This window comes from Balaenoptera borealis, assembly GCF_965194805.1.
Source record: "Balaenoptera borealis genome assembly, chromosome: 2".
Taxonomy (NCBI): domain Eukaryota; kingdom Metazoa; phylum Chordata; class Mammalia; order Artiodactyla; family Balaenopteridae; genus Balaenoptera; species Balaenoptera borealis.
In genome coordinates, this window is record NC_138867.1 from 49864280 (window position 1) to 49884806 (window position 20527).

At 40.7% G+C, this 20527-nt stretch overlaps 1 long non-coding RNA gene across 1 annotated transcript in view; it reads left to right on the forward strand.

The window, feature by feature from the left end:
• LOC309624414 overlaps nucleotides 1-20527 on the forward strand; it is a 154550-nt gene that overhangs the window by 96444 nt on the left and 37579 nt on the right. The gene's annotated exons all lie outside the window — the stretch shown is intronic.

The following is a 20527-nucleotide window of genomic DNA, read 5'->3' on the forward strand; positions in this document are numbered from 1 at the left end:
GCAGAAAGAAACAATTCAAAAATAGAAAAATGTGAGAAACCTGAAAATAAACAAACTTAGAAGCCCATACAGGAAAGGAAAGAACCAAATGGAAGTAAGAAATAGAACCCCAAACAGGAAGGACGTCTGAATGAGAAATGTGATTGAGGGAAGAAACAGAGAAGCCTTTGTGGTGTGTTTGTAGATTAGAGGGAAAAGCACAGAACAGAGGGAATCCAGGAGTGTTTATTCTTCACACCTGGCAAACAAAAAAATTCATTATTTTTTACTCATAGAAGAAATACCTCTAAGAGCACTGGGCCTTTCGTGCTATTGGCCTGACTCTCACTCATCTTAATCCCTTAGGACTCTTTTAAAAGCATAAGGAAACCCAGCATGAGGAAAAGCACATTTCCATCCAGATGACTTTTATATAAAGTTTATTTTAGGGAGATAAGTCCTCACGGTACTTAGAGTTCAAGCTGGGTTACCTGTCCCCAGTGGTGAATTATCACGAGCATTTTAGTCCTTATAAATCCCAGGGTAAATGACAAAAATATCTTGACCCCCTTAAAAATACAGATAAAAAATGAAATAATTATTTGCATGACTCCCATTTCAGAAGGCTGCCTTACCATTAATAAGTTAGAGGTTGCCTTGTAAGTTTAAATAATTTAACAAATGGAGTAATAAAAAAAAATTGTAAGTAAAGCATAAAGTGATAAACACAACACATACCCAGGAGAAGTAAAGATTAGTTATTTCATGACTGCAAATTGCTGTTACTAAACATTATGATAAAATACCAAAAAGATGCCTCTCTACCCCCTTCCATAACTTCAGGTTATTAATTTTATTCATATACAAGTAATTCTTTCCTTGTATGCCTCTCTTGCCCTGTTTCTCTAATGAGGAAACCAAAAAAAAAAAAAATGCAGTAGATAAAATGCACAAATTGGGGCTGAAGCAAATGAAAAAAGATATCAGAAACAAATAACATTATCAGCTTTTAGCCCCATAATAAGCTCTTATTTATTTAGACCCTATTAATTTGGAATGTATAATAACTTGATTGGGATCTGGGCAGAAATTTTCCTGCATTTAGCACACCCTGTCTTGCTAAGTAGTGCAGAAGAATGATGTAAATGAGATTACAAAGGGAATGTTTGAAATAAATCTTGGAGCACTTCAGGCAATCTCTTATATATGAATAATTAATATAAGAATACATATCATTCTTATCTGATAATTATCTGATAATTCAGAAGTAATTTATTAGGTCACCCTGCAGTAGGGAGGTGTGAGTTTATCACTAAATAGCTCTATGACCATAGGCAAGACATTTAGCTTTTTCATCCCTTACTTTTCTTACCTGTAAAATTAAATTGATAATACCAACTCTGCCTAGTTTGAGGGGTTGTTATGAGCATGAAATAAGAGAATGAGTGGGAATCCATTTTGAAATCAATAAGGCATTCGGAAAATCTATTTTATTTAAAATGAATTTAAAATTCATCCTTTCCACTAATTTAGTCTGACCTTCTCTCCAATAGTTTACACCAGTGAGGTTTTTCTCTTTACACAGCTTCAACGAAAGGAAATTCCCTAACAAACTGATGTGTGTGTGTGTGTGTGTATGTGTGTGTGTGTGTGTGTGACATACATATATATACACACACATATGGATATAAACATTTATCTCTCTTTCCACTCCCTCTACCCAAGCAGATCTTTGGAGTCATTCCTGGTATTCTGAGTACACTAAATTTATTTAACATGGCACAACCTTGAAAGCTATTGTGTGTACTTGAAAGAGTCTAGGTGTTGGAGTCTGACAGGCTTGGGTTCAAAGTCAGGATCTTCCTCATAGGCGAGTTAGCCTAAAGAATGATCTCTCTGAACCCCAGTTTCTCTGTCTGTAAAAATTGACAATAATACTGATTGTATAGGACTTTTTAAAAAAATTTTTTTAATTTATTTAATTTTGGCTGCATTGGGTCTTCATTGCTGTGATCGGGCTTTCTCTAGTTGCGGCAAGCAGGGGGCTACTCTTTGTTGTGGTGCGCAGGCTTCTCATTGCGGTGGCTTCTCTTGTTGCAGAGCATGGGCTCCAGGCGTGCAGGTTTCAGTAGTTGTGGCACGCGGGCTCAGTAGTTGTGGCTCGCGGGCTCTAGAGCGCAGGCTCAGTAGTTGTGGTGCACGGGCTTAGCTGCTCCACAGCATGTGGGATCTTCCCAGACTAGGGCTCGAACCCGTGTCCCCTGCATTGGCAGGTGGATTCTTAACCACTGCACCACCAGGGAAGCCCCGATTGTATAGGACTTTTAATAAAGACTAGGAGAGATAATGTACATAGCACAGTGCCTAGCACAGAGCAGATACTCCAAAGTGATGATGATTATTAATATGAAACATAAGTTGTCTTGAAGTGATATTTGTATTGGAGAAAACACTCAAGACTCCTCACTTTGAATCTCTGGCTCCTATTACAACTTAGCTCCCAAAATATGAAGCCAAATAAAGAGTCATAATCACAGTGTCCTGTAGAATTTTTTTTTTTTTTTTACACACAGACAACCCATATTGCTTTTGGTGAAATGTATGTTGCAAAGTATTAAAATACTGCTTCCTCAGTTCTAAGACACGTGCTTTTTCATATTTGAATGTTTTCGAAATCAGAATGAGCTTTGCAATCATTGTCAAAATAAACATGTCAACTGCCAGGTAGAGGAGTTGCTGAGAGGAATTGTCATTTGCTTGTAATGGGTGAATTCAGCCAAATCTTTCAGAATAAAGAATTTTCAAAGCTAAGCGATGTTGGTGTTTACGCTTCACTCAGATGCAAAACATCTGTCTGTTAAGCTCTTTCAAGAGAATCTGTTGCACTTCCTGCAAGATGTAATCAATTAAAGAAAAAAATTTAAGATTCTAAATCAGGGGTGCTACAGAGGTCAAACTCACAGGCACTTTTATGAAAATATTGCCTCTGATCAGCAACAACTGCAAATGTTCTAGTGAATCCAAGAAATCTTTGGGATATGAGCGAAGACAGTGGGTAATTATATGAATAAAATGTATGCTATTTGCTGGTAAAAAATTGTGTATATTGAATATTGCATTTTTTTCTCTCTCAGAATAAACCTGTCTTAATCAGACAAATTAATCTCTTTTCTTCTACTTGTCAGATTCAGCAGAGAAAGCTTCTAGCTTTTTAAATCACCTAAAACAGGGTTAAATATAATTAAATTTATACTTAAGATGTCTGCACTCTACACGTTATACTTCAGTAAAACTCTGAAAAATTATAGATATATGACCGTGTGCATTTAGCTTGAATAGTTGAAGATTTATCAAAATATAACCAGTTACAGCTTTCAAACTAGTAGATGCAACTGCTTATAGAACATACCTTCTCAGCTAAGTCCTAGGCACTCTACACATGTTATTTAATGACAGCTAGCATTTATCCAGCATTACTGTGTGCCAGATATTTGCAAAGGGTGTACCAACAATCTCATTGAAACTTTAAAAGAACTTACAAGGTGGGTGTTATTGTTTTTACCATGAGGAAACTCATATTTAAGGCATATATAAGTTAGTTACTTACAAGAGGTCACACAGCTGGAAAGTAGTCAGGGAAACATGAGAATCTGGGCAGTTTGACTCCAAAGGCTTTCATTTATGTACTTCTTCACAGTCCCCTCAAAAATACACACGGTAAGTTCTGTTGTCCTTATTTCACAGATGTGCACCCTAAAGCTCAGAGAGGTTAAGTATCCTGAGTGTAACACACAGCCTGTATGGGGGAGAGCCAGGATTCATACCTGGGCCTGTCTCCAAAGACCCTGTTGGCTCCTCTCTAACAATGTAATGCCCTTCTTAGGGAGAATAGTTCTTTAGACGTGGCTTTCTTAACATCACAGTACTGGATAGTCTAAGAGTGGGAAGGAATAGGGGTGGGGAGGGTGGAGGAGGAAAGAGAACAGAGGGAGCAGCTCCCAGGCCTTCAAGGGAGTTGCCATTGATCTCTAATCTCAGCACTGCAGAAACTGGAACTTTCCCCTTGAAGTCACCTTGTTTAGTTGCTCTGACTGTGGAGGCAGTTGCCAATGAAATTCAGTTCACATCCATTGGGATATTGTGCCACAAATTTTCTCTAACTTGGGAATGCATTTTCCTTTCTCCCCATCCGTTTCCTAGTTTGCCCCTATACACCTACCCCTCTTAAGAGAAAAAACAAAACATAAAAAGAATCCAGGACTTTAGGAAGTATATTCCTCAAAACGTAGAAACCTCCTGTGGGCCATCTCTGTTGTCTTGCTCAGAGGGGCCGACAGGAGTGGCCATGCTGTGCCCCTCGAGGCCAACCTGGAAAGTCAGGCCTATTTCAGCTTGCTCTCTGACTTGCTATTCATAAATTAGTACCAATCCTTTAGACTCCAAACATACCAATTTTTTAAAATGCTAGTTTCAACAATAATTTATTTGGGGCCATTTAAATTGGCTGCACTTTTCTTTATTAGGAACTAAAAATTATGATTGGGTCCCCTCCCCTGCCAGTGGAAAAAAACTTCATTTCCTCCTACCCTGAAGATACTATAACGAACTAGGAACTCACTGGTTAGAGAGCACTGACAATCAAAGTACTCTTTTGGCATCTTTCGCATTTGAGACGCCATGCACTACTTGCAGCTTGAGAAATTTTGAAAGAATTCTCTAAATTTTGGGTTCTAGAGACAAAGGGGAAGCAGATATTGGAACCATTTTACAAAATTGCAGACCTTTAACGGACTGCAGTAGTTTTTACCCAGAGGAACATGTATGTACTCATTGCTGTGTGGTTCTATATCAATGTCCCTGGTAATACTGTGTGTTGTAAGGAAAGGTAGTACTTTCTGATCAGCATCGACCTAAACAGTAAAAGTTAAAACTTTAAAAATTTTTCCATGAGGCCTTTCATTAGAAACTTTTATGAAGTAAAAGGTTAAAAAAAAAACACAAAAAAACAAAGACTTCCTCAGTCCACGTGTTTTGAATGTTTGCCTTTTAAATTGTGGGTTAGGGCTGTGTCATTTTCTTCTTTGTGTTCGATTTCCTTTTCAGCTGTTACATAGCTACATGTTTAGCACCTTTGGCCATCAAGAGGGTTGAAAAAGAAAACAAACTACCTCTCAGGATTCTAGTTATGGGTCTGTATCCCAGCCCCTGTTAACTCAAAGTCAAAGCTCCACTGATGCTAGGATTCTGAGCTTAAACCTCCACTCACAAGAGAAGGGGTCGGATAGGAAGTGAATACAAGAAATTATTATTTTTTAAATTTTATTGAAGTATAGTTGACTTACAATGTTGTGTTCATTTCTGCTCTACAGAGAAGTGATTCAGTTATACATATATATTCTTTTTCATGTTCTTTTCCATTTCAGTTTATCACAGGATATTGAATATAGTTCCCTGTGTTATACAGTAGGACACTGTTGTTTATCCATCCTATATATAATAATTTGCATCTGCTAATCTGAAACTCCCAATCCTTCCCTCTTCCTTCTCCCTTGGCAACCACAAGTCTGTTCTCTATGTCTGTGAGTCTGTTTCTGTTTCATAGATATATTCACTTGTGTCATATTTTATATTCCACATGTAAGTGATATCATATGGTATTTGTCTTTCTCTTTCTGACTTACGTCACTTAGTATGATAATCTCTAGGTCCATCTATGTTGCTGCAAATGGCATTATTTCATTCTTTTTTATGACTAATATTTCATTGTATATATATATATATATAATATATATTATATATATAATATATATAATATATATATAATATATATATAATATATATATATAATTTATATATACATATATGCACCACATCTTCTTTATTCATTCACCTGTCGATGGACATTTAGTTTGCTTACATGTCTTGGGTATTGTAAATAGTGCTGCTATGAACATAGAGGTGCATGTGTCTTTTCAAATTATAGTTTTGTCTAGGTATATGCCCAGGAGTGGGATTGCTGGATCATATGGCAACTCTATTTTTAGTTTTTTGAGGAACTTCCATACTGTTTTCCATAGTGGTTACGCTAATTTACATTCCCACCAACAGTGTAAGAGGGTTCCCTTTTTTCCACACTCTCTCCAGCATTTATTATTTGTAGACTTTTTAATGATGGTCATTCTGACCAGTGTGAGGGGGTATCTCATTGTAGTTCTGATTTGCATTTCTCTAATAATTAGCGATGATGAACACCTTTTCATGTGCCTGTGGGCCATCTGTATGTCTTCTTTGGAGAAATATCTGTTTAGGCCTTCTGCCCATTTTTTGATTGGGTTGTTTGGTTTTTCCTATATTGAATTGTATGAGCTGTTTGTATCTTTTGGAAATTAAGCCCTTGTCGGTTGCATCATTTGCAAATATTTTCCCCCAATCCTTAGGTTGTCTTTTCATTTTGTTTACGGTTTCTAAGAAATTATTTTTAATTAAAGAAGTGGAGTCTAAAAGCAATGGTTATGAAAGTTGAAAAATGCTAGACTGCCCCATGCATTTGAATATTGGGAGTTGTAACATGAATGCTGCTTTTCATAACTATTTCAGTAGTTTAAGCAATCATCCACCCCCGGCAAGACCTTCATCTGGTCACTAGACAGAGAAGCCCAACTAGACTCTGGTATAAAGTTCCTGTTTAATAAGGTCGTCTGTTTTTGAAAACCTGTGATGGGTTTAAGTATCCTGGGGCAGAATTCCTAGGCAGGCCTCTTTTTTAGGAAAAGCGGAATCTACAGAGCATTGAGAAACATGAAATACCAGTCAGTAAGGGCCTCCCTGGCTACAGCTGTGTTGATGGGGGATGAACAGGGGTGCACACCGCGGTCTAAGGCTGTGTTTACACATTTCCCACATTTAGAGCTAAGTTCAAATGCCTGCCTTGCCATTTACCAATCCTGTGATTTAGGGAACGTTACTTAACCGCCCTAAGCCTCACTTTTGTCATCTGTAAAATGGGAATAACAATGCTCACTACCTTACAGGGTTGTTGTAAGGGCCAAATGTATGTAAAGCCTTTTAGCACAGCACCAGGCACATCACATATGCTAACAAAGGATTAAAATGTGTTTCTATCCTTTCATTACTTAGGTCATTTTAACTGTATGATTTTTAACTGTATGATTCGTATGTGTGATAAGAGAGTTTACAAAACAATTCACACCACTTGGAGTTTTCACGGGTAGCAGGAAGCTGTAAGCTCTGCTCTGGGAAAAGGTGCTTTCTGGGCTTCGCACTGAGGAGTTTAGGAGTTAGAGTGGCCTCTCACACCTTTCAGGCCTTGAACCTGTCTGTGGGGCGCTGGGAAATGCAAAAGGGCGGAGGGAGCCGGCTACCTGCAGAGGACAGGGAAGCATCAGCCTCACCCTTCATCCTCAGCCTTCTCAGCCCCCTGCCCTCAGGCCCTTGGGCCTAGGACTGTGTGTGTGATCAAGGAGGGTGGCTGGCAGCCGAGGTGACAGTCTGTGTGTGAGGGCAGCCAGCTGGGGGCGGGGGCATCAAGAGCTGCGTCCGGGAGACTGGCATCTACCGGGGCTGGCATGGTTGGCTCACTCCAGGCCTGGAAGGACACACCCTTTGGATCAAGTACGGGAAACTGGTGCCCAGAGTAAACACCAAGCCCAGCAAGGAGGCCCCCAAGTCCCTTCCCAGGCCGACTCAGGGATTTGAGCAACTTCTCCCCCACCCGCTCACAGGCCGACAATGGAACTCACAGAATGGGGGCCTTCCTTCCTTCCTTCTCTGACCGCAGGCCTGTTGGTCAGCAATAGCCTCAGGGAATTGTAATCCTTCTGGAGAAAGAAATCACAGGCCAGGGCTGCAAACAGGCAGTTCAGTGAAAACCTATTCAATTCAAGGAGTGCCTGCAGAGCTCTGTACTTAGCTCTGCTGCAGAGAGGGAGGAGCCTGGAGGCTGCCCCGGACACCAGCCCGCTTTGGCCCTTGCTTCTCTTCCATGGAGACTACTGCAAACCTTCTCCATTCTTAAAAATCGGTAGGAAAAAGACCAACAACCCAATAGAAAAATAGGCAAGGATATTGTATTAAGATTCTCCAGAGAGACAGAACCAACGGGATGTACACAGATATATAGAAAGAGATTTATTCTGAGGAATTGGCTCATGTGATTATGGAGACTGAGCAGTTCCACGATCTGCTGTGTGCAAGCTGGAGGCCCAGGAAAGCCAGTGGTGTAATTCAGTACGAGTCTGAAGGCCTGGAAACCAAGGGAGCTGATGGTGTAAATCTCAGTCCCAGAGCAGAAGAATATGAGATGAGATATCTCAAGTCAGGCAATAAGGCAAGAAAAAAATGGATGAATTCTTCCTTTCTCCTGTTCTATTCCGGCCTTCAGTGGATTAGATGAGGCCCACCCGCATTGGGGAACATGATCTACTTTACTGAGTCCACAGATTCAAATGCTCACCTCATCCGGAAACACGCTCACAGACAGCCAGAAATGATGTTTAATCTGGGCACCTCATGGCCACTCAAGTTGACCCGTAAATCTTTAGAGGGCAATTCTGTCCCTACACACGTTTCCTACCGTGAGCCAAGAAGTATGTACAAGAACTGGTTAAAGAAAGTATATTTCATAATGGGGTGGATTTTTTTGTGCTGATGTGGAACCATCTTCAAGATAAAATGTTAAGTGAAAAAATGTGGCTCAGAACAGGGCATGGACTATCTCTGGAAGGAGGTTCAAGAGACAGGTCCCTGGGGTTGCCGCCAGAAAGAAGGGCTGGAGGGCTGGGCTGCTGGGGTACAGCACAGACTTACATTTCACTGTATACTCTTGGCTTTTTCAAAATCAGGGCGTGTGTTTCTTTTTTAATTTAAAAAATACTCATTTTCTCTTAGAGGAAAACATAGGCAGAACACTCTATGACATAAATCACAGCAAGATCCTTTTTTACCCAGCTCCTAGAGAAATGGAAATAAAAACACAAATAAACAAATGGGACCTAATGAAACTGAAAAGCTTTTGCACAGCAAAGGAAACCATAAACAAGACGAAAAGACAACCCTCAGAATGGGAGAAAATATTTGCAAATGAAGCAACTGACAAAGGATTAATCTCCAAGATTTACAAGCAGCTCATGCAGCTCAATAACAAAAAAACAAACAACCCAATCCAAAAATGGGCAGAAGACCTAAATAGACATTTCTCCAAAGAAGATATACAGATTGCCAACAGACACATGAGAGAATGCTCAACATCATTAATCATTAGAGAAATGCAAATCAAAACTACAATGAGGTATCATCTCACACCGGTCAGAATGGCCATCATCAAAAAATCTAGAAACAATAAATGCTGGAGAGGGTGTGGAGAAAAGGGAACACTCTTGCACTGTTGGTGGGAATGTAAATTGATACAGCCACCATGGAGAACAGTATGGAAGTTCCTTAAAAAACTAAAAATAGAACTACCATACGACCCAGCAATCCCACTACTGGGCATATACCCTGAGAAAACCATAATTCAAAAAGAGTCATGTACCAAAATGTTCATTGCAGTTCTATTTACAATAGCCAGGACATGGAAGCAACCTAAGTGTCCATCATCGGATGAATGGATAAAGAAGATGTGGCACATATATACAATGGAATATTACTCAGCCATAAAAAGAAATGAAATGGAGGTATTTGTAATGAGGTGGATGGAGTTAGAGTCTGTCATACAGAGTGAAGTAAGTCAGAAAGAGAAAAACAAATACAGTATGCTAACACATATATATGGAATCTAAGGGAAAAAAAAAAAGGTCATGAAGAACCTAATGGCAAGATGGGAATAAAGACACAGACCTACTAGAGAATGGACTTGAGGATATGGGGAGGGGGAGGGGTGAGATGTGACAGGGTGAGAGAGTGTCATGGACATATATACACTACCAAATGTAAAATAGATAGCTAGTGGGAAGCAGCCACATAGCACAGGGAGATCAGCTCGGTGCTTTGTGACCACCTAGAGGTGTGGGATAGGGAGGGTGGGAAGGAGGGAGACGCAAGAGGGAAGAGATATGGGAACATATGTATATGTATAACTGATTCACTTTGTTATAAAGCAGAAACTAACACACCATTGTAAAGCAATTATACTTCAATAAAGATGTTTAAAAAAAAATACTCATTTTTATTTTTTTAAAAGAAAACCTCCATTCTCTTCTACCCTTTTAATCCTGCAAACTTCCCTCTCATGCTTAACTGATTATCTTGCCCTCCAGTAACAGAAATAAAATGCTCAGTGAGAACATCTTCAAACTCCTTCACATTTTCTATTCCTTTCCCAGTCCCTGGATGTCCTCCCCAGCCTTCCCCAAGACCAAGCCTCTTTTTGCTGAACCCTCAGCCCCTCTCTCCCTCCCAAGTTTTTATCATTGATGTTTAAATTCACCAGAGTCCCCTAAATCTTAAACCACTGCCAAGCAGCCACCCCTGCTTCTCTTTTCCCTTCTATGGTTAAACTTCTTGAGAGAGTTGTCTACACTGTTCCTTTCCCCGTGCTCACTCTGTAACCTGGCTTCTGCCTTCACCACCCCCCTGAACTTGCTGCTTCAAAATCAGATGACCGCCATGTTGCTAAAATCACTGGACATCTCTTCTTGGGCACATACAGCTCTTCTTGAGCACGCTCATCTATTCCTTCAGCTAGCTTCAGTTACCATGTCTATATCTTTAGTCTAGACCCCTCAACTAATTAACTAACTAACTAAAGAACTAACTATATACTGGTCCTCTACTTTGGGTGTCCCACAGGTACCTCAACCTCAGCATGCTGAGACCTGTCTCCCCTCCAGTGTTCTCTCTCTCAGTGGACAGCTCTGTCATCCATCTGGTTGGCCAAACCCAAAACCTGAGAGTCATCCTGTCACCTTCCCCCTGCCCTGATTTCCCATAGCCAACCTGCCAGTTACCCTATGAATCTGCCCCCTCTGCTACTGTCCTAGTTCAGGCCATGGTTTTCTCTGTGTCATTACAACAGCTTCTCCTCAATCAATTCTCCACACTCCCTGCTGTAACCCTTTTAATGGGCAACCTCTACCCTCAGGATAAATTCCGAATTCCTTAACATGGTTACAAGACTTTTCATGACCATTCACTATGCCTCATTCACCAACCATCCCCCTGCATTCTCAGATCCAGCCCTACTGAACTTATTGCAGTTTTTGCATACCCTGTTCTTGCTCACTCTGAGTCTTTTGAATATGTGGTTCCCTCTAACTGGAGGTCTCTTTTCTTCTTCTCGTCTCCTTGATAACTTCTACTCATCCTTCAGGTCTCAGCTTAAAGCTTTCTTCTTCCAGAAACTCTGTAATGTAATTGTTTCTTTAGTTCTGATTCCTCCACAAGATTGAAATTTTTTTTTTTTATAAATTTATTTTATTTTTATTTATTTTTGGCTGCGTTGGGTCTTTGCTTTCTCTAGTTGCAGCAAGCAGGGGCTGCTCTTCGTTGTGCGGGCTTCTCATTGTGGTGGCTTCTCTTGTTGCGGAGCACGGGCTCTAGGGACGCCGGCTTCAGCAGTTGTGGCTCACGGGCTCTAGCGCGCAGGCTCAGTAGTTGTGGCTCACGGGCCCAGTTGCTCCGCGGCATGTGGGATCTTCCCAGACCAGGGCTCAAACCCGTGTGCCCTGCATTGGCAGGCGGATTCTTAACCACTGTGCCACCAGGGAAGCCCAAGATTGAAATTTAAGATGGACTTTATGCCCTCCTAGAACATCACTCTGCCCCCTGCCGCAGTCTTTGGCACATAGTACGTGCCAAAGGATCATTGCACGAATTAATGAAGGCACCATCAACACTCATCTCACAATGCATTTTAACGAAGAAGCGTAAATGGAGTCTGGCTGCTTTTGTGGAATCATCAGGGGCAAATAGCTTAGCCAGAAGTACCCTACAGAGTTAAAATTACAATTCTGACTAATTTGTTAGAACTGTCCCTCTGGTGATATATTTTAGAATTTATAGAAATTTTGCAATAGTACATGACTTCATCTTCCTTTTTAGAACTGTGTGTGTGTGTGTGTGCGTGAGAGAGAGATAGAGAGAGAGAGAGAACAACTTTGCCAAATTGGCCTTTGTAGTCTAGTGGTTTGAACCAGAAATCTGTGAAAAGATTGTTCTTTAGGAAATTGTCCAAAAATTATCCTGGAGACAAGACTAAAGTAACTGTGTATTTTAAAATGTACTTTAGGGACTTCCCTGGTGGTGCAGTGGTTAAGAATCCGCCTGCCAGTGCAGGAGACATGGGTTCTATCCCTGGTCCAGGAAGATCCCTCATGCCGTGGAGCCACTAAGCCCATGCGCCACAGCTACTGAGCCTGTGCTCTAGAGCCCGCGACCCACAACTACTGAGCCCGCGTGCCACAACTACTGAGCCTGCGTGCCACAACTACTGAAGCCCGTGCACCTAGAGCCCGTGCTCTGCAACAAGAGAAGCAACCGCAATGAGAAGCCTGTGCACGGCAACAAACAGTAACCCCTGCTCGCCGCAACTAGAGAAAGCCCGTGCTCAGCAACGAAGACCCAACGTGGCCAAAAATAAATTAATTAATTAATTAAAATAAAATGTACTTTAGTGGCAGCTATAGACAAGTACGGTTTGTATCGTCTAAGAAATTTTAACATGTAGATACCTGAAGTGCATTTTTGAAATAAAGTGATATATACATTCCAAGGCTCAGGGACACTCTGACCAGTGTCAGAATTAAGAATGTCAGTTGTTAGCAGAAGAAAGTGTTTGGAAGCTAGAAAACATGGCTATTTTTCTCTAATTCTGAGAAGCAGGGGATAAAATCAACAAGCATGTGAATCCAAGTAATCTTCAGACAGAATTTCTAGGAGTGCAGTCAGAGTGAAAGCAAAATTTTTAGAAACTAAAAGAATTAAACATCAAGTCGAATAAATAAATAAAGCAGGAAGAGAAATGGCATCTGTCTAGTTTTTAAAAGAAGAGACCTAAAGTCGTTAGTTCTTAGCAGATCTCATGGAATTCCCAGTAAGAGGAAGAGAAAGCAAGAAAACATAATGAATGCTCACAGTGAAGTATCAAAGCTGTTTTCTTTCCTTAGATCCAGAGCTGTAAAGAAGTACCCTCAACCAAATCATGCTCTCCACCTCAAGCCTGGCCCCTCACAGGGTCTCTAGACCCATAGCTGCATCCCCTCTCACCTTCTTACCCACACAGAACTGGGACTCCCTCCAGCCCCCCAAATTCTGGCCTGAATCTTGTCAATTCTTACCACTTAATAGCTCCAGGGTCTGTCCACAGACACTAGCCTGGTGCAACCCCTGCTCCGTCTTCCACCTGGCCTGTGAGCAGGAAGGAGCCTCTGTGCTGTAGTGATCAAACAGTGGACTCAACAGATGGACTTCCTGGGTCACAGCCTGGTTTCAGCACTTGCCAACCACCGTTGGTCCAGTTGCTCTGTGTCTCAACCTCCTCTTCTGTGAAAAGAGGGGATGATAGCTTCTAGGTCTGTATGAGGATTAGAAGAGATAATGTGTATAAAGTTCCTAGAACAATACTTGGTTCATGGTTTCATGTTTCCATAAACATTAACTACCATTACTCCTTATTATTTCCTCGCTTCCTTTCTTGCCACCTTTGAATCCATTTTCCTGGAGTGATCATTTTCAAATAAACTCTGATCCTTCACCTTCCTGCTGAGAACACTTGCACAAGTTCTCTGTGGCTTTGAGGAAAAGCCTGAGTGCTTACAGGGGCTTCCGGGGCCAGGCGTGGTCTGGGCCCCATCTCCTTCTCCAGTCCCATCCTGCACCCTCTCCCCTTGTTCTCAGGGCTCCAGACACTCTGACCTTCTTTCGGTTCTTCAAACCCTCTGAGCTTCCTCTCACCTCAGGGCTTTTACACAAGCTACTTCCTCTGCCCGGAATGCCAACTCATCCTTCCCGTCTCGGCTGGACCCTCGTCACTTCCTCAGGGAGACCTTGCCCAGCCTCTCTAACTAGGTCAAACCTCTCCATGGAACCCTGTATTTCTCCTCCATGGCACTTCTCAGAGGCCTAATCTGACACGCTTTCGTGTGGTGATTAGATTACATCTCTCTCACTGCTACAGTGGAAGCTCTGTGAAGGCAGAGACCATGTCTGTTTTTCATTTATTCCAACCCTCAGAGCCTAGCATCATCGTTCCTGAATATAACATGGAGGTGCTCAACTAACATCTTTGAAATAAGGAAGGAGGGAGGGAGGGAGGGAGAGGGAGAAAGGAAAGAAGAAGGCACACCCGAGTGTCCTTGCCTGTGCTGGAGGCCGCACTGTCTTGAGGATTTGCACAAGGAACCATCTCACACCACAGGCCCCGTGTACTTTTCCCACCTCCCACGGCCTTTGATTCATTAAGGTGTTTACTTCTCAATTCAATTCCAACATTTATTCTTAGGAAAAATGGCCCTTGCATTAGCGTAACTGTGTGACCTCTGAATGCAATTTGTGACATATCTTTCCCAGTACAGACATTTGGTGGTCCCAAGAAAGGACAAGGTGACACATTGCAGAGGAAACACTTCCACCTGACCAGATCCAAATGGGATTCCTTGTCCAGCTCATCAGCTGCTTCCTGGCATTTCTGTCCCAAATTGAGGGGCAATCTACATAAGGAGTTCCAGCACAAGCAAAGCAATGGAAAGAAGAGAATGGGGGAGAGGAAGTCTTCCCTCAGCCACCATTTTCAACCTCCTAGAGAAAGCACCAGAGAATGAAAGTAGGCATAAACAAAAGGAAGCCCTTCTCTGAACTAAAAGCAGAGGAGAGGAGCATTCCTCCTGCTGCTGTGAGTGAACAAAGATGAACTCCAGAGGAACCAGAGGAGAAAGAAGGTCAAAGTTAAAAGGAATGTTTTGCCCTTAATCCACCCCCATTCTTGTATGAACGAGGCAACTGAGGGCCAGAGAAGTGAAGGGGCTTGCCTGAGGTCCCAAAGAGGCCTGCATTCTAGAGGGAGTTTGGAGAAGGTAACTGAGGTTGATTAAGTGACTAGCACTTTGAGCTCCTACACACAGTGTAGGTGCTTTGCTCTGATTACATCCTTATATAACTGTATGAAGTTGTTTCATTAAGTCCATTTGATAGATAAAAATATTTAAAGCTCAGGAAGGCCTGGCACAAAGATGAAAACTGTTCCATAGAAACATTTTGAGACTGACATTACAAAGTACCCTTGATCCTGATTCTGCACCCAAGCCCCCTTATCTGTAGGGTGACCACATTCTCTGGTTCACTTGAGTCAGTCTTGCTTTACACCTATTGTCCCAGTGCCGTTAGTAATAGCACCTCTTTTCTCTCTCAGAAGTGCCCCAGGTGGGATAATAAATTTACTGTATGCTCACTCTACTATCTACAAAATTGTGATATTAATATTACCTGCTCATGGGAATCAATGGGATTTTGCACATCAAGTGCATGGCATCTGGCACATAGTAAGCACTCGGCAGATGCTAGCTATTTTTGTTATTACTATTGAATATTATTAGGAAGCCATCTGAGGAGGGGGCAGCAGGAGTGAAGCCAAGCTTTCCCACTTGACATTCCCATCACAGGCTCTGTGAATGACGTTCCCATTCCCTGGATCTGTGTGGCGCCAGCTTTAGTGGCTTCAAACTGACTCCTGGCGGAAGCGCCAGCCATTCTAGACTAGAGGCCATGTGGAGGCATCAATTCTGCCTCTTCCACCTCCGCACCAATCAGATTCACTGTCTAGGTCTTCTCAGGTCACATGGTTGAGACTGAAGTTAGTTTTTCTTTTACTCTAAAGTCTAGAGCCCATATTTCTTAAAGGGAAATTGTCAAGTGAAGAATCCTAGGGTGTCCCCTCCCTCAGCCCCAGCCCATGCTAATTAAGTGAGTGCCTTAAGGCACTTGCCTCCTCTTCAAGATTAAGAGGTGGGTGTGAATATTTTCCTCTGGCCCCCTTAAATGTTCTGGATCATGGTAATAAAATGCTAAGCTCTATTGCCTCTCCTTGGAGTGAAGGCAGCTGAAAACTCCTCATTCCCTGAAGAACGTAATTGTTGATTCTTGTGCGTCTAAACAGGTGTTCTTTAGATTGCTTTTTCTAATGCCTTTTCACTGAAAAGATCAATTTAAATGTTGCTTTGAGCTAATCAGTGATTGCTTCTGTATTCATCCAAATTCATATGTTTGATTCTGTGTACTAGGTGAGATATTACCTTCAAAGTCTATAAACTTAAATAAGGTGGGTGATTTTTACTTTAGCTCTTTGTCCCCCTCTGTCTTCCATATTTTGTGCAAAATATGCATATATTTCTTTTATTATTTAGAAACCTAGTTTAACCCTATATTTGAACTTCCAGAGACATCTTTAGCTGTCCTACCACACCAAGCATGGGTGTTCAATCAATATTTGTTGAAAAGATAAATTAATACCTTAACCTGGATTGCAAACAAATTGGATTTGTTGTATCTAGGTGTTTGAGTTCAGGAATTCTTTAAATATTGTCCGAAATTTCTTGGGTCTGCATCTGTGTTTATTCTGTTCTCTCTGCCTAGAATTTCCTCCATTTCATCTTTCTCTTTGGAAATCTCACTGTTCATTCAAGGTTCTCATTAAATGCCAATTGTTCCATGAAACCCTGCTTGCAATCTCCAAACAAATATCATGGAGTCAGTCTCAGAACAGAAGAGCTGGAAAGGGTCACATCTGGGTTTCAAATCCCCACAGTACTCTGGGCCTCTGTGATCTTATCTGGTGGGGATTTCTACTCTGACTTCAGGTACCCATTTTGAGCATGCGAACTTCTTAAGATGAGACAGAGGGTATACTCTGCTGAATCACCTATGTAGACTTAAGAGAGTAATTACTTAATGAATTATGAGTTTACAGTTTTAAAAAGTGACTTTATAAAAGTAGAATGTACCTGAACATAGAAATGATTAATGTGGCTTTTCTTTCTTTTTTTTTTTTTTTTAAAGATTTATTTATTGATTGATTGATTGCTATGTTGGGTCTTCGTTTCTGTGCTAGGGCTTTCTCTAGTTGCGGCAAGCGGGGGCCACTCTTCATCGCAGTGCGCGGGCCTCTCACTATCGTGGCCTCTCTTGTTGCGGAGCACAGGCTCCAGACGCGCAGGCTCAGTAGTTGTGGCTCACGGGCCTAGTTGCTCCGTGGCATGTGGGATCTTCCCAGACCAGGGCTCGAACCCGCGTCCCCTGCATTAGCAGGCAGATTCTCAACCACTGCGCCACCAGGGAAGCCCCTAATGTGGCTTTTCAATCAAGTTCTCAAAACATGAAGCTCTGGAACTTAGAAGTCATCTATTTGGACTCTCTTTCACATGTGAAGAACCTCTGGTTCAAAGAGTCCTGGGTCTGGCTAAAGGTCACCTGGCTGGGGAAGGCCAGAGTTAAGCCAGCAGATCTCCTGAGTGCTCTTCCAGACATTTCTTCAAGCATAATTTAACATGTATCAGTTTATCCTTGAGTGTAAAGTACACTTCATGATTGAATATGGTAACTGGCTAACTATTCATAGTTCCCGCACTCCCTCCCTTTTGGTGCCTATTTCTAAGCAGCAAAGTTGTGGTTCAGTGACTTCTTCTGTCTGGATAATATGAAAACAGGGCACCCAGCCAATTTTGATGAGCTAACTATTTCCCTAAATTATCATGCCTAAGCAAAGGGTCCTAAACCTGCTGTTCGACACTTATCATTGGATCTGGGGGATGGGCCATACACAGGCATATCATCAAATAGCTGGAATTTTAAATTTAGGATTGTCAAGCAGTGAAAATTGTCATCCTTAGAAATGACTGACGGTTCCTCTGCCTCATTTCTGCTACACTGAGTTAGGTAAAGAAAAAAAATCAACTTCAGTCTTTGTACAGATTTCTTGCTGAAGACACGTGTGACAGGACTATAAATTTTCACCAGAAATTGATGGGAGAATGGGCACTTCAAAGCGCCTGAAAGACTTTGCAAAAGGTCCCAATTAACAGAATGCCTCAAAAAATAAAATTAAACAAATGTTGCAGTGGGAATGAAGCTTGCTGGGAGTGCTGGGTTGTTGGCTGATTGCCTGGGGAGAGTGGTGGCCAAGCCTTGCCAGCTGGCTGATCCACATGCCTCTAAAGGATGCGGTCAGCTTACACCTTGGCAAACTATGATTTTGATGGAAGTGTTAGAGGTCAGCAGACATTCTTCCTAGTAGAGTGTGTTAGATCAGGTCCTTGCTTTTATTTGAGTACAGAAAATATCCTGATGGCCAGGATTAGTAGGATCAAGTCTGTACTCTGCTCCAAATGAGAGTTCATTACTGGATCAGAATAGATATATACCCTAAAGGCGACACAGGATGTAATTGAGGGTGGCACATTTGTCTAATCCCCAAGTTTAAACCAGTCGTGCCACTGAAGCAAACCACTGGCTCACTAACAACCACACATCTTCCCACAAGTTCCACTGAACAACCAATTTTTTCAAATTCTGAATTCCAAAGCAACTGTAATACTATCCTATCCTCTTATGTTCACTCATATTCAACCATGTGTAGTTGTTGTTCTGTTTGTTCCTTTGTCTAGATCTGAGGACAGAGATCAGGTGTAAACATCCTAGTACCCCGCCCGCCCCCCCACAATGGCTAGCTTAGTGCTTTTCACACAGAGACACTCAATGAATGAAAGAACTGCAAGAGAGCTTCCAAATTCCAAGGTCCATACTGAAAATTACAGCCATTTTAAAACTTTTTAAAAGCTGACAAAATTTCTATGTCTCCCAAATGGATTTATTTATTATTTGTTAAAAACTGCTTCTAAGAGTATTTATTTTTTAAAAACAAGCATGCAAAAATAGAAAAAAATACTGTTAACAAATTTAAAAGACAAATACAGACTGGGAAAAGCATTTGCAAGACTGTAGATGTAACTAACAATGGGGCAGTATTCTTACTATGTAGAAGTGGACAAAGAACATGATTTGGGAATTTACGAAAGAAGAAATGACTATTTAGCATACGAAAGCATTTTCTTCCTTACTAGTAGCCAAAGAGTAAAAATGGCAGCCAGATACCTCTTTTCATCTATCAGATAAGGAAAAATCAGAGTTGTCCAGGATGTTGGGGATTTGACATGTTCATACACTGCCCATGGCAATGCAAGATGAAACTACCTTTCTGGAGGACAAATTGTCAATATATATTTGAAGGCTTAAACATTTGACCTGAAGAAATTCATCCCAAGAAAACAATGAAATAAGTATATAAGGATGTATGTACAAGTAAAATGGAAGATCCTAAATGTTGAACAATAGAGGAATAATCAAATGAAGTAAACTATATCCATACTATTACACAGTCATTAAACTGGTAAGATTTATATCTATTAATTGGAATAAAAATATATTTACAACATATTAAGAAAAGTATGATCAAGTTTTTGAAAAATATTTTATATATATACACATATGTTTATATATGTATACACAAATATATATGTTTACATCTGCATGATAGACAAGATTTATGACTTCCTTAGAGTTGTTTTCATATGGAAGGATTGACTGACTTAGCTCTCTGATAATAAATATGAGGGTTTTGTTCAAACATACTTATAAAGTTTTAAAAAGCAAAGATTTTACTGAGCTTAACAGAGGTTTGGACATACAAAGGAGTAGAGCAGAGGATTTGAAAGAGAACTTTTACAATGCTTGCATGATTAATGATGAATGCACTGATTGTTGTTTCCTTGCCAGAGATCAGACTGCGTTAGGTTTTTAGACCTAAATATACACATATGAATGGGGAGATTGGATTAGTGAAATCTAACAAGTCTCCCATGCTTTAGATTTACTGCATTCAAGCATGTACAGGCAACCCTTGACTTACACCTTAATTGGATATTGGAGGATTATTGGAATTGATTGTACAATTTCAAATATATGAAGGAGGGGAAATTGATGGAGAAGTGAGTTATAGTAAGAGAGTATGTGAGAAAAAACTATAAAGGAGAAAAAACGAAGAATCTGTTTAATACCATAGAAAATTAGTTGGTGGAGAATAGTTTAAAATTATTAAAGTTGAATATAGTAAATTAAATTAGCTTTACTATTTTGGGAGTATGTGATCATGAAAAGATGGACTAAATGACTAGCTAACTGTCTTTTTAAGACTATTGGTAATAGAATCAATTATAGTTCATTATTAACTGTATTAACAGAAAATTAGACTTTACTAGCTCCTAGAAATATGAGGTTGTTATAATAGACTGTGGTCCCTTATCAACATATGTAAAACTTGAAGCTTTATAAACCAGCTCCCTTCACAGAACTAAACTAGATTAGATGATCAATTAATGGCTAAAATGTTATATCACTTTTTAATATTTCTCGTCAAAAACTTAGATATTCCTAATTCAACTTGTGTGTCTATTTGCGTAATATAATTTGGTCATTATTGGTTTCATTTCGATTGTCTTTATATTTGGGGTACTTATTATCTTTTCTCTCATCCACCGGGAATTCCAAG